The following is a 23,315-nucleotide window of genomic DNA, read 5'->3' as shown; positions in this document are numbered from 1 at the left end:
ATAGAAATGACAGCAAAATAAGATATGAATGAATACTTTTGTATGCATTGCTTCATTTGGCAAAACCAAACATTCTATTAAATATTGTGTTTTAACGATGGCCATATTTACAGCTATCTACCAATCTATTGCTCTGCATTTATCAATCTACCTATATATAGCATAACTGTCATCCTCTTTATATTAATTTAGGAAAATGATTTCGGAAAACAAAATATAGCCCTATTATTTTCTCTAAATTAGGGTAGAATAACTTTATGGAAGATAAAGCAGCCTAGGTTTAATAGCTGTTCACCAGTCACGTGATAAAGTCATTGTGAATGAGTGTTAGTTGCTACTTTTATAATTTCCAGTCTCTAGTTTTCTGAATGAAAAAGGATGTTCCACAATTACACAGAACATTAAGAACTGTTTTTAAAGCTGAAACATAATTTTTATATGCAAGAAAAATAAATACTGTTACTAAATTTTAGAAAGTATGTTGAAAATGTGTTTACTTAGATAATAATTTTCTTTGAAAAACAATGTAAGTAAAAAATTAAAATAATATTTTTGTCATTATTTGTTAATTCAGATTCTCCTGGCTCCGATTAAAAATTAGGCAAAGCTGCTTATAATTTATATAAAAATTACATTAAAGTGAACTTCATTTCATTGTTTTGCTGTTATATAAAATTTTTGCCAAATGTTTACCAACAGATTAATGTTTTAGAGTATGAGTGTAGAAAAATAAAAGTGACAGATTTCATAGTTTTAAATCTTTATTGAATATGTTGACTATGAACAGAATCTAATTGGCTACCACAGATATATAACAAAGTTTATTACTAACTTTATGCAAATTGGAAAATAATTTGCTAAAGCATTAAAAATATCCAATTTGGAGACATCTTGCTGGCAACTCAAAGCAGAAAATCTGAATATATATTATTTTATTCCTTATTTCAGATATAAAAGTTGACCAAAATGGTGCTTTATTTCAGACTTCCTGATCTGTACATGAAAACAGCAACAACATTTTTTAAAAATTATCAACTATATGTAGCACTAAAAAGGAAAACAGATGGCACTAATTTTCTTACAGAAGTGAAGTGCTGAAACTAAATTGTTATATCTATAACAACAGTTTTTTCACCTCCTGGCACACTCATCCTGACACATATATTAGTATCAAAAAAGGATACAAAGAATGTAAGAAATGTGTTCCAGCTTTAAAGACACTACCAAATAGAAGTTACTGGGATTCTTTTCTTTGGCGAGTTTCACTGAAATACTTTCAAAGGGTGAAATGATGAACTGAATTCTTAAGAAGCTATCAAATATGGCAGCCTTTTGATGTTAGTAATTTTGTTTTCTTCTGTGTTATTGGTTCAAAGTACTGGCCTTTTCCTTCATTTCCAGTAATTAGTTGGTATAGACTATCACTTTTTAATGTGAATGGGAATTAGATAATTTAATTATACTTGTGAAAACATGCTTCCAAACACATTCAATTAATGGGCACTTCCCTGCTGAGATTTTGTTATCATTCATTTAATTATCTTGTCAAGCTTTCCTGTTACGACAAATGTTTTAGCTTTCTGGTCAATAACCTAAGGGAATTTCTCCAGTAGCCTTATACCTCTCCTGCACTTGATCTGATAGCAACATACCCTTCAAATTGCCATCAGAAGTCTCTAAAGAAATTTCCTACTGATGTGAAACATTTGGTGACCAACTTGATTCTTTTTCATAAGCATTCTGATTTGACTTTATTCTGGCACTTTGCTGTATTTGTATGCAGGCCAGAAATCAATTCCATTTGATAAGGGTTGTGGAGAATACAGACAGGAATAACCACGTGCAGGGCTTAAGTGCCTTTTCCTCCTGAGATTTTATTTATAAAACTTAGCTTTTTTTAAAATTTTCAGATTCTGATAATTCAATTTAAAGAGTACAATGGGAAGACTATATTATAAATTACCAATAAGACAAGTTTATTTAGACATTTTTACATTTAATTTGATTTTTAAAATAATATCAGATGGATCCAAATGGCTTCTGGGAAAGATTGAGGTAAATTTTTGAAAGTGACAATTATATAGGCATCTGGCTTGATGGTACTTAAGAATAAAAATTTAAATCTCTAACAAACTTTAAAAATGTTCCAAATATTAAGTTTAATTTAAAAGAAGTCTGAAGCTATTAGAGATAATCATATAGTAGATAGGTATATATTTTTTTTCTAGTCAGCTATTACATACACCACATAGTATATATACCCTATATACTATATGGTTTATATAACATTTATAATGACCCTTTCAGACCCATATACTTACAAATGACATTGTATAACTACCTACATATATATTAATGTGACAGAATTTAGTCCTCTATGGAAAGTCAAACCAAATTGCTAGCAGTTTTGAGTTGAAATGAATGATAACAATTAAAGCTTTTAAGAAATTGGTAAGGGTACAGTAACAAAAACTCAGCAGATAAATGTAAAACAGAGGGACCATTTTTGAATGCCATTTTCAGAGTTGACATCTAAACTAGATGGTGTGTTTAAAAGGATTTTAGTGGTTTTGATTCATCCTTTCTCTGCATTCATATCATTTAGCAAATTAATGGGACATATGTCACGGTTTTTGTGAAAAAGACCATTGGGTTGTCATGATTCAGTTTGTGTTTGGACATCTATGGCTTTCGTTAAAAACATGTTTATTATCATGAATAAATATTACCATGTTTTCCAAGTTGTGTTGACTATTTTTAAACTCAGAAATAATTTCTTCTCTGTTTGCCTCACAGAAAAACATTACTAAGATAAGTGTTTTCTTACAAAAATCTTTGTATTGCTTACCCACTGCTGACAGTTCTCACTTGATGGAAACAATGATATTTTATTATCTTTTCACCTCTTGGTGAATGCAGGGCAAGAATTTAGAGAATAGATTTGGGAAGCTTGGACACAATTTTTCAGAAAAGAGAGAGGGAAAGTGGGAGAAGGAGAAAGAAGAGAATGGAAAAAAGGAGGAAGTGAGAGAGAAAAAAAGGAAGAAAAACTTCTCAATTTTGAATTAATGACTTTTTGCATCCAAACAGTGTTTTAAATAGAGATGTGTGACAGTTTTTTAAAAAGAAGAGAAAAGGAATTTAAATAAATCTCTTTAAATCATAGATCTATTATTCTTAGAGAACAAAATTAATAATATCTAGGAAGATATCATAAATTTAATTCTTGATCCAAGTCTTGATCAAATCGTGTCACTAGAAACAAATAAAAATAAAACCTATACTGAAATGTTTATGGTTCTATACTATCTAATCAGTAATGATCTTGGTAGGAAGACTGTGTGAAGTAAGATCATCTCTCATCTGTATATAGCCCAAGTTAACAATACAGCAAAGAGGACATCATAGAATTTCCTCATACATAGCCTAAAGAAAAATGTTTCCAATGGCTAAATAAAAGAATTAGCATTGCTTTACAAGTCTCTGTGGCCACATATGGCCATGGGCACCAAATAAATTAAACAGTTAAAAAACATATTCTAACAATTTCACTTTCCATAAACAGGTTTTGATGTTTTGTAAAATTTGATGTTGTTTGATATGATTACATTTTCACTAGTTTTATATTTCCTTATGGTTTGCAGGATGTTATTTCTGAGTTCAAAAAAAGTTTCAAATATACTCTGTGAATGTTCATGTGAAAGCAATATTTTCTAATGGAATGCTCTAATTTGAAGTACTGTCTCAATTTTGGAGAGTTGATTGACTATCTAGTTAAAACATTTCTATCTCCCCTGAAAATACTCAACTTTGTTCTCAGAGCTGCCTTCCTCTGCACTACAGGAGATCTTCTTACCAGTTACTGTGGCTCCTATTTCCATGGCCTATCCTATTACTAGTTATGGCCTCTTCTCCAAGGAGGTAAAGTTGTGCTGAAAGTCTTAAAAGGGGATCTAACTAACTGGTGCCTTGGGAATTGGCTTCCTCTGTTCCTCAGGCAGGTTAGAAACTAGTGAACATCAATCAAGCGGTCAAAGAAATTAGTCATTTCTTCTTTCAACAAATGGTGTCTACTATGTGTCAGGCAACATAATGGGTATTAAACACGTGGCCAATTCTATGACTTACTAACATACAACCATTGTCAAGTTTGGAATAGGTTCAAACATTTGGACTGATTTAGACCACTTTCTATGCTATACTCTGTAGCAAATCATTGTACAATTCCTCGTTTTGTCTATTTTACATGTCTCAAAACAGTAAACACCAATCAACATTTCTTGAGTTCAAAAAAAATGTTAGTTGAATTCTATTGAGCCAGTTCACCAGTTAAGGTATTTGGCAGCCATCTTTCCAAATAATAAATACAGCCCTATCTGAAGTCATGCTACAGTATGCCAATTCAAATTTCATGGAATATGAAATTTCCAGCATAAATCTCATCTGATCCAGCCCCATAAGTGGTTCCTTAACCCTTTGCCACAACCTCAACATGTAATTGTGAAGTCTGCCATTGAACACTGCCATGGGTCTGAATTCTAAAACAGCTGGCTACATTTTGGACTATTTGAGATATCTTTTTATATTGATTTATTGCTCCATTGTTTTCTTTTCATGGTCATACAGTCTTCATCACCTGAATTGCTCTCAAATATTTAAAGATAGCTTTCATATCTTCCATAAGTTATTTTCTCCTCAAAGCAAAAAATCCCACTTGCAATACAAAATAGTGCAGTCTTTTCACAATTCTAATCACTGTTCTCCAAATTTGCTCCCAAGCCTAAGTTTCTTGGAAAGTTTAATGTCTAGGATTGACCATAATAAACACTTACGTATAGTTCATCACTGCCTAATAGAGTTCCACTATCAACTTCCTCATTACACAAACTATATTTATTTTAATTTAACTTGCAATACTATTACATTCTTTGTTGGCCATAGCATACTGATAATTCAGATTGAGATGTACTTTCTACTAAAACTTTAAAAATTCTACATGCACTATTGTTAAGCAAATTCTGTCTTTCTACTGCCCTTGATCATTTGAGTTTTATTGTACGTTCAAGATATTAAACACTATTAAATTCTACCTCATTAGGTACAGTACTACAGCCTATGGAGACCTATCTATCCACCTCAGAGTAATGAAATCAACAAAGGTGATAAACTTCTATCTTCAACCAGTCACTAACAAAAAAATACCAGCAGAATCAGGTTGAGGATAAATCTCTGGAATAATAGTAATAGAGATAGTGTGTAAAGTACTGACAAAAGCAACAGGTGACAATTACTAAGCCCTTTTATGTTCCAGGTTCTGTATCGCACCCCACAACAAACTCCTACATACCACTCTCAAAATATCTTTAATACCTGTTGATGTGCTTATTCACTAATTCATTGTTTAAAAGATTATTATTAAGCATCTATTATGTATGTTACTGAGCTAGTTGTCAATGATAGAAAAGTGAATAAAATGTGGTCCCTGTTCTCACATTACTAGCAGTCAACTGATTACTCTTCCTCTCTTCTACACACACAGCACAAAATACGCTATCAGATACATTTGCAGGATATATTTTTTTCCATGTGAAATATTTGCCTGACATCATAGTCATCTTTAGTAAGAAAACTTGGATAATTACTCTAAACTTTCCATTTGGGAACTTCTGGGTTCCTGGTGCATTGTATTAAATGTTAGAAGATGTAGAAAAATCATTCTCACACCAATCACCTATCATAATTAAGATGTGGATTTAGGCCAGTCAAGTGTGGTCTTAAAGTGGGATTCCTTGTATGAAAAAGTAATACATACATAAGATAAAACAAAATATTTTAAAGTGAAAAGTAGACATCTCTCTTACTACAGATTCTAATCCCTTAGTCTTTTTCCCCAAAGACATTGACTATCGCCAATTTGTATATAAATCTCTACATATATGTCATTCATGTGTAAACGTGTAAAGGTGTATTTTCTGTGTATGTATGTGGGGGGCATTATATATATATATTCATATATATGTACACACACATATATTCACATATATATACACACACACACACACACACACACACACATATTCTTTTTTAAAATTTATCTGGAAATGTTCCACGTGAGGACACTATATGTCAGCTCTAAGGACAAAACAGAAGAAAATAAAAATAGGTTTCAAATTTCTCCTTACATTCAAGGCTATTCTAATCAAAATTTCAACACTGTTTGTTTACACACTTTAGGTAAGTAAGGGTCAGGAATAGCCAAGATTATTCTGAATTGAACGAATAAGCAGCAAATACTTTGTCTACCATATTTCATTATTTACTATAAAACTATTGTAATCAAAAGAGGGTTACATCAGTTCAGAGACAGACCAGTGTAGGATAACAGTGAACCCATAAACAGATCTATGAAGAAAGAGGAACATGGCATATAAAGGGAAATACAAATCAAGAGAAAGGAGAGATGCCTCAGCTAACAATGGCTATCCCTACCCATAGAGAAAACATCCCTATGTCATACTACACACAAAAATCAATCCCAGACAAATTAAAAATATAAACATAAAAGCACATTTTAAATGTTTCAGAATGCATAGGAAAACATTGTCATGTCCTTGAAGTAGGGAAGAATTTATTAACAAGACATAAAACAACATAAACAATAAAGAAAAAGAAAAGTTAAAATTAAAATGTCAAAACATCAGATAACAAGATTTTTAAAAAACTGATGATAAGCACATATTGAAAGTAAGTATTTGCAACACATATCAGCAATGAAAGATTAATTAATATGAGTGGATAGAAAATTTCTGTAGTTTAAATAAGGAAAGGACAAATTCACAAGGAAAATAGAGCTGATTAAATACTGGGAATAAAAGACATGTGTGTTTTTTTCCCTGTTGCTAATTTTCACAAAATGTAAGGAGAGGACTAAAAAATATATAAACTTATCAGAACAAAAAGGAATAGAAAAAGAGATACCAGGTAAGAAATTCTAATAAGTTCTTGAGAGATAGAAATTAGATAAACTGAAAACCTTAAGAATATAATACAACCTATGAAATAACAACATAAGTCAGAATTAGAAAAGTTAAGAGATGCTTTAATATAACTCAAGAAAGAATTATAAATAAAAGAAAAAATAATTTTTAAAATCAAGACTAAATTAAAAGAAATGCAGACCAAAGAATGCTTTAAGAGACAGAAAAATATTCAAAAAGAAATAGGAATAAATAGTAAACAGTCGAAAAAATCTAAAAAGTTTCAAAAAGGAAGGAATGGAGGATGTGAGCTGAGAGGGAGAGGAAGGGAGAAATAAGAAAAAATCAAGCATAAGTGATATGAAGATAGAAAAAGGTGATTCAATATACATGTATATGAAACCTTCAAAAAAGAAAACCAAAACAAGGAGAACACAACAAATACAATGAAAGCTATATTCAAAGACACTTTTACAATACAACAGAAAAAGATTTGTTGTCACATTTTCAAAAAGCACACTGAATATCTGCAATAACTGATCAAAAATGACCAACTTCAAGACATATGTTAACAAGATTATTGACTATCAAAGAAATAATACAAGCATTCACATCTAGCTAAAATCACCAAATCTCTTAAAATGAAGACTCTTTTGTTATATAATTAGATCATCATCAGACTTCAGAAACAATGCTTTATACCAGTAAAAACTAAAGTAACATACGAAAGATAAGAAGTTAGAATGTAAGCTAGTTATTTTTATATTCAGTCATAAACTAACTTTCCTACAAGTACGAAGGGCATGGACAAACTGTTACTGGCATTCAAGAACTTAGGGAATACTGTTACCATGAACACCTCCTGAGAAGTTTACCAGAAAAAGACCTGTAGACAAACAGAAGGGTGACATGGACATAAGGACTGATAATGGGCACTAAATACCAGAGAGCTAAGACTAAATGAGGGCTATATGGTGGAGTACAGGGTAAACTGGTTGCATGCTCTGACAATGAAGACACAGTACAGCTATAAGAAATATAAAGATAATACAAAAATCATGGGTAAAAATTTTCATTATGTTCAATAATCATATTTACAGTGGTAGCAGTGCTCTTGCTACTCTGAAACTGCTTTCTGTGTAACAGAATACAGCAGAGGGATATTGTGATATGCTAATTCTATCAACTGCACTGTCTTTGAGAACCAGCACTCTTAATGTGGAAGAAAGGATATTCTGAATCAGAGTAGAAGAGGTTAAGTAAAAACCCACCTTGTGGTTTCAATTTTAAAGTGCAACTGTCAGAATGAACACTTTAAAAAATGTTATGCAAACTATGATCAAACTAGTAGCAATGAGCATCCCTAAGGACCAGATTGTAGTCTTAAAAGAACATTTCCTACTTTAAAAAATTCACCACGCACACAAACACACATAGAAAGAGAGGTCTGGGGAACAAACTGTAGAAGGTGAACCTGGAATATCTTGTCAAAGACTTCTAGGAATATATCTAAAGGACATCGGAACCAATACAAAGATGATCTCACTATCTAAAGATAAGACAACTTGAACATCAATAAGGATAATTTCAATTAATTGAAAACAAATCGAGTTTAAATTCTAAAGTGAATAATAATTAAAAAGAAAACATCTACCACCTATGGCAGATAACTGGAAAATAATTCATTGTTTTGAAAACTCATAAGTAAAAAGAACAGTTAAATATTTTGTCCTGCCATTCCTCCACCAACTGTACATCAAGGTAGCCAAATGGTAGATGAGAATTCACTCTTCGTAGAAGTATCTCAGCTAATAAAAGAAGGAATTATTGTATTAGAATTTCAGCTGTCACTTGTTTTATTGCTTCCAATGAATCAGTGGATCTAGGTATTAAACATCACAAAATTAGAAATAATGAGTCATCATGTGCCTCCTGGATAGATATACACAAGATTACCTTTGAAAAGGCTTGCAGTCAAAACCAAACCTGTATATGATGAAGTCTCTAGGTTCAACTGTCAGAAAATATATAGGTTCAGGAAGTACATCAAAGAAGCATGCTAAATTATACCATAGATATGAAATCAGACAATTCACACTATTTAAAATTTTCCCAATTAAATTTTCTTGTTTCCTCAGTAAATAAATTGAAAAAAAAAATACAGAGAAAATACGTAGATTTTTAAAAACTTGCAAATACTTTTAAAACAATTTCTGCTTCAGGAAGTACGACTCGGTGATAAAATTATAAAGGACAGCAAGATGCAGTAATCTAAAATAGTGTTGATTGATAACAAAGGAAATAAGCTGTGATTGAGATGGTCCATGTGGAGGGATACTTTTTGCAGTGGCTTGCAAAGTGCTATTTCTTAATCTGGGTGTTTTTTACCTGAGCATTTTCCTTATGATGATGTTTTAAACCAAACATCTATTTCATGATGTTTTTCTGTACCTGGATTATATTTTACAATAAAATAAATAGGATTGTAATAAAATAAATAATACATGAAAATGTTTCGGACTTAAAGAACATGAGTTTACTAATTGAAAGGGCCTACAAACTGCCCAGTATAATGGATGGAAAAACCACCCATGAAAGCACACCATCACAAAATGTCACGGCATCAGAAAAAAGGAAAAATTTCAAAGCTTCCTCAGAGGAACAAAAGGAATTCTCAATGTCGGCTCTGGAAGCTTGAAGACATTGCATAATATTTTCGAGAAAGAATTATGATCAGCATATAGAATTTTATATTCAAACAAAATGTAAGTTCACTGTATCAGTCCACAAAGGCATACATTCAGGGGAGAGAGGAAATAAAAAACCAGGATCACTGCTCAGGAGACTGGAGAACAGCTCAGAGTATGAAGCTGGGGAGTTGTAGAAAGAATATCTATACAACAAAATTAAAACTGACATGTTTCATCAGTGAAAAAAGTGTTATTTGTATAGATTTTACATTTTTTTTTTGTTAAATTTGGAAAGAATGTAGAAACTACACCACAAAATCAAAATTATTAATGCAGAGAAAAGCAGAAAGTACTACAAGAAATGGAATGTAATCTTTGAATATATATTTGTGCACACGAATGTAAGTACAGATAATTCTTACAAACAGAAAGTTTGGAAAAAGTGTATTTTAAGGTTTTTTTCTACTGATTTCCTAATTGATTTAAAAAGGTGTTATTCAAATTTACATTCCACAAACAGTGTATTAAAGTATCTATTTCCCTACTCTCTAATCAAAACTGTGGTTATCAATTTTTTATATTTTCCATTTCAATATAAATGTAATATCATTATTGTATTAATTTGCATGTTTAAACTGAGGTAAAACATCTTTTCTTATGCTTATAAGTCATTGTATTTCTTTTTTATATTAGATGTATTCCTTTACTTTGTATATTTTTTCTATTTGTTTATTAATCTCTTATGAAATTATAAGAGTTCTCTATAGATAAATAAAATCAGTACTTTTGGTCATGTGTGTTGCAAATAATTTTGCTCAACTTTTCTTTGAATTTTATGTTATTTTGTGCTAGGCAGAAAATTTTTTCTTGTGTTCAATTATTGAAATATATCAGTGTTTGCTTTGTGTTTTCTGAGTTTTGTTTCTTGCATACAAAGACCTTCCCCGTTTCAACGTTTAATTCATTCATCTTTTTTTCTGTATGGACAGCCTCATTGTTTATAGTTAAATCTTTGATCCATCTAAAATGTATATTGACATAACCAGTAAGAAAGGGATTTAGGTTTATTTTTTCCCAGATAAGGTTTGAATGCAATTCAGACCTGAATTAAGTGGATTGTGTTTTATTGTAAAGCTGAGGACTTTTTATTTTCAGCTACTGAAATCTGTAAGACTGTAGAAGAGCAAGATGCTAGTCAAGCCACACAAGGTTTATTACTACTTCTAAGTGTCTTCTTACATGCTTACAACTAAGACCTGCCCTCCTAGTATGTGAAACCCAATTCCAAACACTATCCCAAAAAGGAAAATGACCCAATCAGTGAAAGGAAGGCTCTCTCACTTAAACAATAACAGTCTGTACATACATTTACGTCAACAGACCATATTTTAAAAACTCAACACTAAAATAGCTTAAGAATTTTCTCAGCCCTATGATCAAAAGAAAATCAATGGAAATGAAAGAACTATGATGGGTAAGTGTATTGATCTAGGTTGGAGTCAGAAACGGGCAACAACAGAGGTATACCTTCACCTGCACCTGGAGTCACAGACCTAAACCAAATGTCTCATAGATGCTGCTGTAAGATTGCCAGTGATTTCCACCAAGTAACGTACTATTAAAGACTATAGTAGTTGTCTTGGCGTTTTAAAAATACCCTACTTGGTGGTTTTGGGTTTCTTCCCAGCTTGTAGAGTAATAGAATAAGCAGTCCTCTGATTTATTTTTTTTTTTTTTTGGTTGCTTAGAAAGTTCTAATTTAAGTTTTTTGCATCATTTCTTCATCCATTGTCCAAGATTGCTACTGCATCTGTGATTTTCTGGTCATCATTTTTTGAGACTGGCTCTTGGAGCTTATACTCTGCTATATGAATTATTTATCTACATTTTTACTCTAATCATTAAAGGGCTTAGGAACAAGAAAAAAAATGTTAAAAATGCAATAAAAAGTTCCACATTAGAGTTGACTATTTAACAGAAACATTTTTGTTCAGATTCCTATGAAGGCTTTTAGCAAAGATAAATGAGCTTATGCCATAAAGCTATGCATGTTTTGAAAAGTGATAAAAGGTTAATTGGGTACCATGTAAGCAAGAGTGTTTACGAAGAAACCCTTTAGTTGGTGGTCAAGTATATTTAACAAATGTTCATATCTTAAGTCTATATTAAGTTGCCGTTCTACACGAATACTACACAGTGTATTTAGAAACAAAACAAAAGAGCTTAGCAATGTGTGAACAGTTTTCAATAAAAAATTTGGGGGGAGTTGGGTGAAGGATGAGTTAGAAGGAGAGAACTGAGCTGTGTAGCAGACGTGAAAAGATGTGTTAAAGAAGATGATCTCTAAGTATTTTTGTTTCTGGCAAACAAAAGCTGCCTTCAATAATAAGCACATATGTTTGTTTCAAGGACTATAAAACCATGGAAAAGATTAAGGGCCCTAGTAATTAGGGCTGAAGCTGAAAGAATTATTAGTTGCAGAAAAAAACCTTAGGAGGGAAGAAGGAGTCCTGAAGATAATATTGGCAGCAAGTAAATCTTGACAACGTCCTCTGGAATTTTCCACAGTCCGAATGCCATGTTAAACTACATTTTCTTCTCACCAAAAAACCAAGAAATATAAAACTGTAGATTTATATACATGTAGCATGTGGGTAACTCTGCTCTCCTACCAGGAAATATACCCTTCATTCTTTGCTATGTAGACCAGCAGTACAGTAAAGTGGAGTGGCGATTTGAGGCTCCTGAGATTTTTTTAATTTGTTATGAGAATTCAGCCTTAAAGATCTTGGCCAAATCAAATAATCATACTTTTGTACATCAGATAAGAAGATCTATCAAGTTGCATTTGCCCAACTAAGGTGACTTGATTACAAAGGCAACCTTCCACCTAGTTTTGTCTACACTAGCCTCTATGCAAAAATTACATTTCACTGCAAATCCAGTGTTTCCTGTTTTCCTTTGTCACTTCTGCTCTCCACGGCCCCCAACCTTTCTTTTCTTACTTACAAACTTCCTGTCCGTTGTCTTTGCGTTCACCACCTTGCCTTTCTTAAGGTGTAGCCTTTAGCTTTACTCCTGAGTGTGCTTTCATCACTGTTCTCTGTAGCAATACACTCACGAAAATTTCTTGTGGTAAAATCTCTCTCAATGAGACTAGATTTGAGGAATTTCCTTCCCATGTGCCCCGTATCGTTTCATATGGATTCTTCTCTTCATTAATTGTCACTGCCATTTCATACTTTGAAACCCTCATCCACTCTTACCTAGATGTTAAAATAGCCTCCTATCAGGTCTCAAAAAGTCCTGTATGACCCAGCTGCTGTTTGCATCCAATTCCTTATTCTCTTCCTATGTAGCCTGGACTCCAACCACAAAGAAACTGCCTAGAGTTCCTCAAACACATTGTGATCTTGATCTTCCTGTTCTGAATCTTTGCATGGATTTCTCTATTTTCCCTCTCTTTCCTTGGCCAACTCACCGTAACCCCTCAGGACAGAACTCAGTTAAGATGACAGCTCTGCTTAGGTAGGCATCTCTGCTTGGTGACTCCTAGGCTAGGTAAAATCTTGACTTTCTTTTTTTCTGCCACAATATAAATCACATTTTATTTTAATTATCTGCTTCTCAGTACCCCCTCAAGGCTACAAACTCCTTGAAGTCAGGAACTATCTCATTTTCTGTTATTCTCCTTGTGCCCACTGCTCAGTTCATATTTGGGGAAAAAAGGGGCATGTACGGTTTCTAAATATATCTTGACTTTGCTACCCCCGTGATTTTTCTCATACTATTCTTTTTGTCTAAATTTTATCCTTTCCAATTTATTCTCTCCCCAGTCCTATGTGCACGTGTTGGTCTATTAAATCCTACTTATTTTTCCAGCCAGATTCAGGCGTTGTCTCTTCTATGAGAATTCCCTCATGATACCCACTAGAACTGATCTGAATTCCCACTCTTCTGTATCCTAATCATGTAGCATGAATCACACACTGCTTTGTAATATGCTCAGTCTCTGTTTTTACTCCCACACTAGATGGATTGAAAAGTAAAAACGATGTTTTAAAATCTTCGTATTCCTCATGTTATCTATCACAGTGTTTTGCAGAGCTGGTGCTTAATATATACTGAATGAATTATTGTGAAATAATTTCTCAAAGCAATAAACTTCTCTGTGTTTTATCTAGAAAATGTTCAGTCACAGCACGTTTTCCCCCTTGTGAATCTCTTCATCTTTCCTATTCCAACAAGGAAGTATATGATCTATTTTTACATGTTTCCCTTAGAGCACTGCAGCAGAAATCTTTCTGAAGATGTGGTGAGAGCAGTAGAGATATGTGAATAATTCTGTTTGGTATACGTGAAATTGTAATTGGATTTCACATCTCTTCTACTGCTGTTTCAAAGACCCAGAGACCTCCAGGAGGAACTCTTTTCTCCTCTACCTAATAGCAATGTGGAGATATATGTCATTTTTTATATTATTTTCTCTCATCACCAACATGACCAAAACCCAGCCTCCCATCCTTAGAGACCTTAGCTCAAGTAAGACATTATTTGTGAAGTCTTCTCTACTTTCTCTAAGCTGAAAACACTCACTTCCAGCCCTGCAAACACATAGTACTATATCTATATCTCTATGACAGTCAACTCTCTCAGCCTTATGTTTCAGTAAACATTTATGCCCAAGTCTTATTCCCCTTCTAGAGTATAAGCTCTCAGAGGGCAAATTTTGTTCCTGGTTTCTCTATTTCCTTTTACCCATAGAAAAGTACATCCTTTTCTATGTACATATGTGTTCTCTCACTTACATATATGTTAAATGGTATACAACATATACATAAAGAATATGTTGTCTGGGTGCTGTGGCTCTTGCCTGTAACCCCAGTGCTTTGGGAGGCTGAGGAGGGAGGATTGCTTGAGGTCAGGGGTTCAAGACTAGCCTGGGTAATCTAGAAAGACCCTTCTACAAACAAAAATTTTTTTAATTAGCTGGGTACGGTGATGTGCGCCTGTAGTTCAATCCTAGCTCTTTGAGGCAACAGGATTGCTTGAACCCAGGAGTCTGATGTTACTGTGAGCTATAATCAGGCCACTGCATGCCAACTTGGGCAGCAGAATGAGACCTTGTCTCTAAAGGCAAAAAGAGAGAATATGTATATGAATATGATATATACACGTAGTACTCCTATTTATATCTTTGGAGTGGAACTAGTATCTATATTAAGCCAGTCTGTTCCACTGTAAAAGTGATAACATGAGATTGATTGATTGATGCTATTAGAAACTAGGTTATTGTACCAACTTATTTTAGTACCATTATCCTCCCTCCTAAAATGTAACAAAAGGCTCAAATAGAATTTTGACTCTATGTTTTAGATAACCCTCCTTCCCAAAGACTCCCCTGATCCCCCCAGATTTTATATAGTTTTCATCATAATTCCAGAGCCATAATTACAGCATATTGTAGCTACTCACTCATTTGACTGCTTTCTCTTTGATTTCCTTGAGGGCATGGACTACATCATAATATTTTTCTGTGTTTACACTACTTAGGAAGACAGCTATAGTAGACAGAATAATTCCACCACTACCCTTCAAAGATGTCCACATTCTAAACCCTGGAACCTGTGCATATATTATCGAACATGGAAAAAGTGACTTCAGATGTCATTGTTAAGAATACTGAAATGCAGAAACTACCCTGGATTATCCAGATGGGCCCTAAATGTAATCACAAGGAGTCTTATACGTGAAAGAGAGGAAAGAGAGTTAGAGTTGAAGAAGGATATGTAAGAAGCCCAGGTTGGAAGAATGTGTTGCTAGTTTTAAAAATGGAAGGGGGCTGGGTGCGGTGGCTCATGCCTGTAATCTCAGCACTTTGGGAGGCCAAGGTGGGTGGATCATGAGGTCAGGAGTTCAAGACTAGCCTGGCTACCAATGCTGAAACCCCGTTTCTACTAATGATACAAAAAATTAGCTGGGCATGGTGGTGCGCACCTGTAATCCCGACTACTTGGGAGGCTGAGGCAGGAGAATCACTTGAATACGGGAGGCAGAGGTTGCAGTGAGTCGAGATTGCGCCATTGCACTCCAGGCTGGGTGACAGGGCAAGATTCTGTCTCTAAATAAATAAATAAATAAATAAATAAATAAATAAGATGGAAGAGGGCTACAAGCCAATGAATGTGAGTAACACCTAGACAGCAGAAAAGGCAAGAAAATGGAGTTCCCTCTTGAGCCTCCAGAAGGAAAGCAGCTCTGCCAGCACCTTGATTTTAACCAGTGAGATTCATTTTGGACTTCTGACCTCCAGAAGTGTAAGATAATAAATGTGTTGTTTTAAGCTTGTGGTAATATACCAGCAATAGGAAACTGACACAACCATCAACACATGGCATGTGCTCCATAAATATCTGTCCAATTAAAGAATCATTAGATATTCGGCTTGAAAAATATCTGATAGAATTAATGGTTGCATTTAACTATCGAGGGTGATCCTGAGGGAGAAGAACAGATAAAGAAAAATTACATATTTCCTACGTGAAGGTGGGCCTGACAAAAATGTGTAGGAAACACACACACACAGAGATAGAGAAGATGAAAGAGAGAGAAAGAGAAAGACAGTAACTCCAATTTTCTGGTTTAGATAATAGGAATGGATTTTTCTGGAATGGATAATAGGAAATATATAAAGAATATACTTACATGCTCCTAATTTTGGACGTGTTTGATAATAGGGTCCCTATGGAAAAACTGGGTAGAGACAATGTGTAGGAGACAATAAAAATTTTGACTCAGGAAATTAGGGGATATATAATGTAACCCAGTAGCCTTGATATATGAGGTTAGAATAGAAAATAGCTAGAGATAACACTAGAAAGGCAGTGTGATGTTTCTTAAATGCCAAGGGAAACCAAACCCAATGCTTCAGAAAGAGGTTGAGAGGAAAATTGAAGGTGTTTGAGCTGGAAAAAATGTAATCAAGCTGATGCTTTAAGATTAATCTGGCAACCTTAAATATAATGGATTGGTAAAAAGGAGGACAAAGCCAGAAATACCATTTAGGCTTTAGTGATTACTTTCAAAGACTATCTCATTTGATCCTCACAGCAATCTCGTGAGGCAGGTAAAACAAAGCATTATCAAAGCCTATTTTTGTATCATCATAATTCCACTTGTAGCATATTGATGACTAGTTCACTCTACATTTAAAGCATTACATACAATTTGTAATGGACTTAACTTTTTACTGTTCGAATCAGTGTATTAAGATGCTTGGTCAACTTTCTTGCCTCTAGTGTTCAGGGATCATTTATTAAAAGAAAATCAGGAGAAATGAAGAAAATAAATGGAATTTATTTATACAAATAATTCAATCTTTACATAACCAAACTGTCCTGAGAAGGGAAAAGGAATATTTTATTATTTTTAAATGGAATAAAACATTATTTCTGTAAATTGAGTTTGATCAGATACTTTCATCAGAAATAATCATTGTTATGATGGAGCCACATTTGTCCAAACTTATTAACCAATAAAAGGCATTTGGATAAACCACTGCCAACCTTCTGCAGAAGTTCTCTCACAAAGAACTTGCGACATTTCAATATTGAATCTAATATCAATCTGAAAAGTCTTTAAAATCACAGAGCTTAAAAATCATATACCATGATGAAAGAGTCCCTGGGGCTAAATTTAGGGGCCAACAAATCACCAGGAATGATTTGGTCAGAACAAGAGAAAGATAACTGGGAGAATAATCAGGTAAATCAGGTTAGGAGCTCAAGATTTCTCACCATTGTTCACCATACTATTCCCAATTTAATTCTCTCCCTTTGATTTATGGGAGGCTGCTCTGAAGCATTTATGTGAATAATTCAACACTTAGAGACAGGAGATACAACGTAGGTCGATCTTCATATAGATTAAAACTGGTTCTACAGCTGATTTCATTGATTTCAAGCTCATCTTGGGGTTCACTTTGGACTTAGTATTTGGTTTTCTAAATCATTAATCCAGGTAAGAACACTATTATTTTAGACGTGTTTATTACTGGCAATGTATTTTTTTCAAAATATAAATATTAGTCATTATTTAGGGGATCTCAGTAGTTCAGTAACCCAGAAATGGCCAATATGAACTAAAACCTTATTGCTAAAAGCATGATTTGTGGACCAGCAGTGTCAGCAAACTGAAAGCTTGTTGGAGAAGAAGAATGTAGAGACCTCCCATGAACCTGCTAAATCAGAATCTGCATTTTCACAAGATCCCCAGATGCACATTGCAACTTGAGAAGCTTGGATCTGAATTACAAACACTTCAGAAATTGCTTTAATTTTACTTCCTCAAAACTCTCCCAGCCAACATTTCTTTGACATCATAAGAGCTCCAAGCCTCTCCAAATTTCTTATTTATTTTCACTCTTCGATCAGTTTTCACTATCCTAAATAGCCAATCATCTGAAGGGTTTTCAGGCTCCTCATGCTGGAGCACAGTAATTGAATACATGTGAGGGCTTATTCGTCTCACAAAACAAACTTCTTGCTTGACTATACACATGCCACATTGCCTTTATTCCAGCTTAGTTTGACTTTGTTTAAATTTGTACAAATCTTAAAAAGGAAGGCAGAGGGTGCACAGTTGACAGAAAGAATGAGTTGGGATGAGTGAAATGCATTACAGCTCAGTATCTATTTCTCTCTGGTTCCACCTCATGGGTAATAATTTCAATTACAGTGTGTATGATTTTAACCAATTTATGTTAACTAGAGATTCATTCATGGGAAGCTCGGTCTGGTGCTTTGGATCCATTTCCATCGGTCCTTACAGCCACTCCTCAGACCCCAGCAGCAAAGATGGTGAAGCAGATCGAGTGCAAGGCTGCTTTTCAGGAAGCCTTGAACATCGCAGATGATAAACTTGTAGTAGTTGACTTCTCAGCCACGTGGTGTGGGCCTTGCAAAATGATCAAGCCTTTCTTTCATTCCCTCTCTGAAAAGTATTCCAACGTGGTATTCCTTGAAGTAGATGTGGATGACTGTCAGGATGTTGCTTCAGAGTGTGAAGTCAAATGCATGCCAACATTCCAGTTTTTTAAGAAGGGACAAAAAGTGGGTGAATTTTCTGGAGCCAATAAGGAAAAGCTTGAAGCCACCATTAATGAATTAGTCTAATCATGTTTTCTGAAAACATAACCAGCCATTGGCTATTTAAAACTTGTAATTTTTTTAATTTAAGAAAATATAAAATATGAAGACATAAACTCAGTTGCCATCTGTGTGACAATAAAACATTAATTCTAACACATAAAAAAAAAAAAGAGAGATTCATTCATGGAAAACAGATAAACTATGCAATTTAATAAATCACTTTCAATTTTACTTTCTGAATTTTCTTACTCAGAGATGACTTTGGTATAGTATTTCCTTACAAGTAGAGCAGAGAAGCAGAAATCTCTTCTGTAGCGATGTTTCTTAAAAAAAAAAAAAAAAAAAAAAGCCATCAGTTTGCTCTTCAGGGAGTGTAGGAAAGTTGGAGCTGGCATGGAAGCTTCCTGAGACCATCCCGCCCTGTCTACCTAGATTGTTCACTTGTCCTGATCCTGTTTGTGGCCTCCCACGTCCACATCATTGACCTCTCCATCACCAGGTTACTCATTGAAATCATTCAGGTCATCTATGTCCTGCATGTGCTCATCCTCCGTTCTTTACTATCCTCCTCATTTTCATACTCCTCCCTCTCATCCTCATAGTGCTTTGATCCTGGTTTAGGCAACACGTTGTTGTCTTTCTCTGTGAGGCTCCTGACCCTCCGACTGCTGCAGCTCTGTCTCCTCTACACAGGGTCAGTATAGATTTAAATCACAATGTATCAGTCACTTCTGGGGCAGGAGTGAGGGGAACAAGGTGGACATGGCTTCTAGATTGCTGATTGAACTTGGCCAAGTCACTCAACCTCCCCAAACCTGAGTTTCATCATAGTGCCAGGAGGCAGCAGTTTGCAGTAATATCTTAGGCTATGGAGTATGCATGGTAGCAGGACGATAATAGGAATGAGTTGTTTTCAGTTTCCTGCAAGGATATTCACTCTCAGACTAGATGTTAGGCACAAGGGAACAGGTATGTATATATAGAGAGATTTAGGGAACCTCAGTTCCAGTCCTGGCTTTACCACCATTTGCAACCCTTTGCCATCCACGTTTTTAGATGATCATTTAGCTTACCTAAGCCTCTATCTCCTAGGTGAGAAGGGAATCTTCACTTATATTCAATGTCTAATATGTATCACATACTGATATGGTTAGGCTTTGTGTCCCTACCCAAATCTCACAGTGAATTATAATTCCCATAATCCCTACATGCCAAGGGAAAGACCAGGTGCAGGTAACTGAACCCTGGGGGTTGTTTCCCCCATGCTGTTCTTGTGATAGTTAGAGAGTTCTCACAAGGTCTGATGGTTTTATAAAGGGCTCTTCCCCGCTTGGCTCAGCACTTCTCCTTTCTGCCGCCTTGTGAAGAAGGTGCCTTGCTTCCTCTTTGCCTTCTGCCATGATTGTAAGTTTCCTGAGGCCTACCCAGTGGTGCTGAACTGTGAGTCAATTAAACCTCTTTCCTTTGTAATTTACCCAGTCTCAGGCAGTTGTTTATAGCAGTATGATAATGAACTAATATACATACCTTTACATGCTTATATCAGACATTCTTCCCAACAATTATATAGGACTAACATTTAGTTTTTAATAATGAGAAAATTGGTGCTTATAGAGGTTAAAAAAAGTTTCCTAAGATCTCATAACCTGCAAGTAGTTGAGCAAGAATGCAAAGTCAGGTCTGTCTGACTCCAAAGTACTTTTACTCGTTTTTCCTCCAGACTAATGCAGTCTGCTGCGTACCGAATGTTGTAAAGTTCCAAGGAATAAATGAATGTAAAATAACTGTCGATAAAAGCAAAACACTTGTTTTAGCCCCTTTGTGTTGTTATAACACTTCTAGCATGTGTTCTCAAGAGACACAGTCTGAGCCAAACCTGAGCCTGCTTGAACCATGGCTGAGGCAGCCAATGAGTGTTGCTCTGGCATACAGGGAGAAGAGACTTGAGATGGCCCAGGGCAGTGAGTGCTAAGATTTTAAGGTAGCCTGAGGTACACCTCCTTTAAAATTGTTCTGCTCTCAAGGCCCTACCAGTCTGGGCCTGTGATGGGAGTGGAAGTCTCAAATATCTCTGAATATTTGGGGTCATTTTTTCATTTTCTTGATGAATAGCATCTGACCTCTCTCTATCCATACTAATCTGTTTATTAAATGCTTGTTTGGCCACACCCTTGGCTTTCTCTACCAAACAGCTTTTTTATTTTTCAAATGTCAAGGCTGAGAGTTTTCCAAATCTTTACATTCAGCTGTCTATCTGATTATAAATTACGTCTTTAATTTGATTCTCTCCTCTCTCATTTCACTATAAGCAGTAAAAAAAAGCCACATAGCACCCTGAACACTTTGCTTACGGATTTCTTCTGCAAATATCCTAGTTCACTACTTTTACGTTCTGCCTTCCACAAAGCTGTAAGACAGGCATGGACAAAATTCAGCCAAGTTCTTGTCACTTTGTAACAAGAATCACCTTTCCTCCAGTTTCCAAGATAGTTCTCATTTCCATCTAAGACCTCATCAGAATGGCCTTTATTATTCATATTACTGTCAGCATTCTGTTTACAACTACTTAGATAATTATTTGGAAGATTTAGACTTTCTCTATATTTCTCTTCTTCTTCTAAGCCCTCACCAGAATCACCCTTAATGCTCCATTTACAGTAATCTAGGCTTTTTCTAGCATGCACTTCCAAACTCTTCCAGCCTCTGGAAATGTCCTTCCACATTTTCAGGTATTTGTTACAGCAACACCTTCTTCTCTGTTATTATTATTATTATTATTATTATTATTATTATTATTATTTTGAGAAGAAGTCTCACTCTGTGGCCCAGGCTAGAGTGCAGTGGCATGATCTCAGCTTACTGCAACCTCTGCCTCCTGGGTTCAGGTGATTCTCCTGCCTCAGCCTCCCAAGTAGCTGGGATTACAGGCACATGCCACCACACCAGGCTAAATTTTCTATATTCAGTAGAAACAGGGTTTTGCCACGTTGGCCAAGCTGGTCTCAAACTCCTGACCTCAGGTGATCTGCCCGCCTTGGCCTCCTGAAGTGCTGGGATTACAGGCGTGAGCTACCGCATCCAGCTCTGGCATTAATGTTTGTCTTAGTCAAAAGTAATTGTTATGTTTGTGCTGTTATGATAAAATACCACAGACTGGGTAATTTATAACGAATAAAAATGTATTTCTCATAGTTCTGAAGGAATGGGAAGTCCAAGATCAAGGCACTGACAGATTAGTGTCTCATGAGGGCCTGTTTCTCACAGATGGCACTATCTAGGTGTCCTCACATGGAAGAAAGGATGGAAGGGGGAAAAGGGACACAAACACATATTCTCCAATGGTGGAAGAGCAGAAGAGAGGAAACTCACTCCCTCCATACCTTTTATAAGGATTTAGTCCATTCATGATGGCTGAGCTTTCATGAGTTAATCACTTTCCAAAAGAATTTACCTCTTAATACTGCCACAATGGGAATTAAGTTTCAACGCATGAATGCAGGCGACATTCAGGTCGCAGCAGGACTGGTTGCAATATTTTAATTAATGTATATTTTTACGGAATTACATAATCAAAAAGTCACAGATTTCTGTAAATGACCCAAAGATGCTCATAGTCTGGTTGTGACAACTCTTCATGAAACAGAAAATGAATAAACCATATTGTGTATGTTCAATCCAATGACTTAAACATGTGATAACACTGGCTTGGATTTTATTGGAGATGCAAAAAGGAAGAAAATGGGCTCCTTCTCTCAAGAAAGTGCATTTTGATGAAGTTGATAGGTAAAGACCTTGCTGTAAAACAAGACAGAATGAAATGGGTGTTAAATACTGGTACAAGCAGCATATTGAGGAAATACAAAGAACAAAACCCTGAATTCTGACAGAGGGTATCAAGGAAGAGTGTACAGAGTATATATCTTTTATGAGTCTTAATAGATGATCAGAGAATGTGAGAATGTATTCCTGGTTGAGAAAAAAAAAAGGCAGGTAAAGGCATAGAAGCTTGAAGGTGCACATGTGAAAAACTGTGGAGTGGCGGTGGTTACATCTGGGAAGGAAAAGTCCCTGGAAAGAAAAAATGGAACGACTTGCCAGTTTAACTATAGCTATTTGGTATTACTGAGTTTTTTCCCATCTGCATTTAATGCCCTTCTGATTTTTCTTCAATTTAAATGATGTCATATCTGAAGGAAAACAATGTGTTAGTTTGAGCAATGGGAAAAAATTTTTTCATTGTATCATGTGCTAATTACAGGTACCAACAGTAAAACTGGAGGCTAGAAAGGCAGAAGTTTCCCCAGAACAGAAATGTGCACATAGGAGATTTGAGTTGACCTTAAATTATAGATAACTGATAACCAGATAGAGAGGAGAGAAAATAGAAAGAGAACTAAAATGATTTGTCATGTCAATCATGTCTTTTTGTCTGACCCAGTTTGCCTGAGTGGAATTGTGCAAACAATCCTGGAACATCTCTGCCACCATGAGTATATATT

At 35.0% G+C, this 23,315-nt stretch overlaps 1 pseudogene across 1 annotated transcript; it reads left to right on the top strand.

Moving 5' to 3' along the window:
- The first annotated feature begins 18,454 nt into the window (after nucleotides 1–18,454).
- LOC105552543 lies at nucleotides 18,455–18,975 on the top strand (annotated as a pseudogene). Its single transcript, XR_001008029.1, has one exon. The product of XR_001008029.1 is annotated as a thioredoxin pseudogene (transcript).
- The last annotated feature ends 4,340 nt before the right edge of the window (nucleotides 18,976–23,315 follow it).

This window comes from Mandrillus leucophaeus, unplaced genomic scaffold (genome assembly GCF_000951045.1).
Source record: "Mandrillus leucophaeus isolate KB7577 unplaced genomic scaffold, Mleu.le_1.0 Scaffold563, whole genome shotgun sequence".
Lineage (NCBI taxonomy): Eukaryota > Metazoa > Chordata > Mammalia > Primates > Cercopithecidae > Mandrillus > Mandrillus leucophaeus.
Note: the sequence above shows the minus strand (reverse complement) of the source record. Positions and strands in the feature narration are given on the sequence as shown.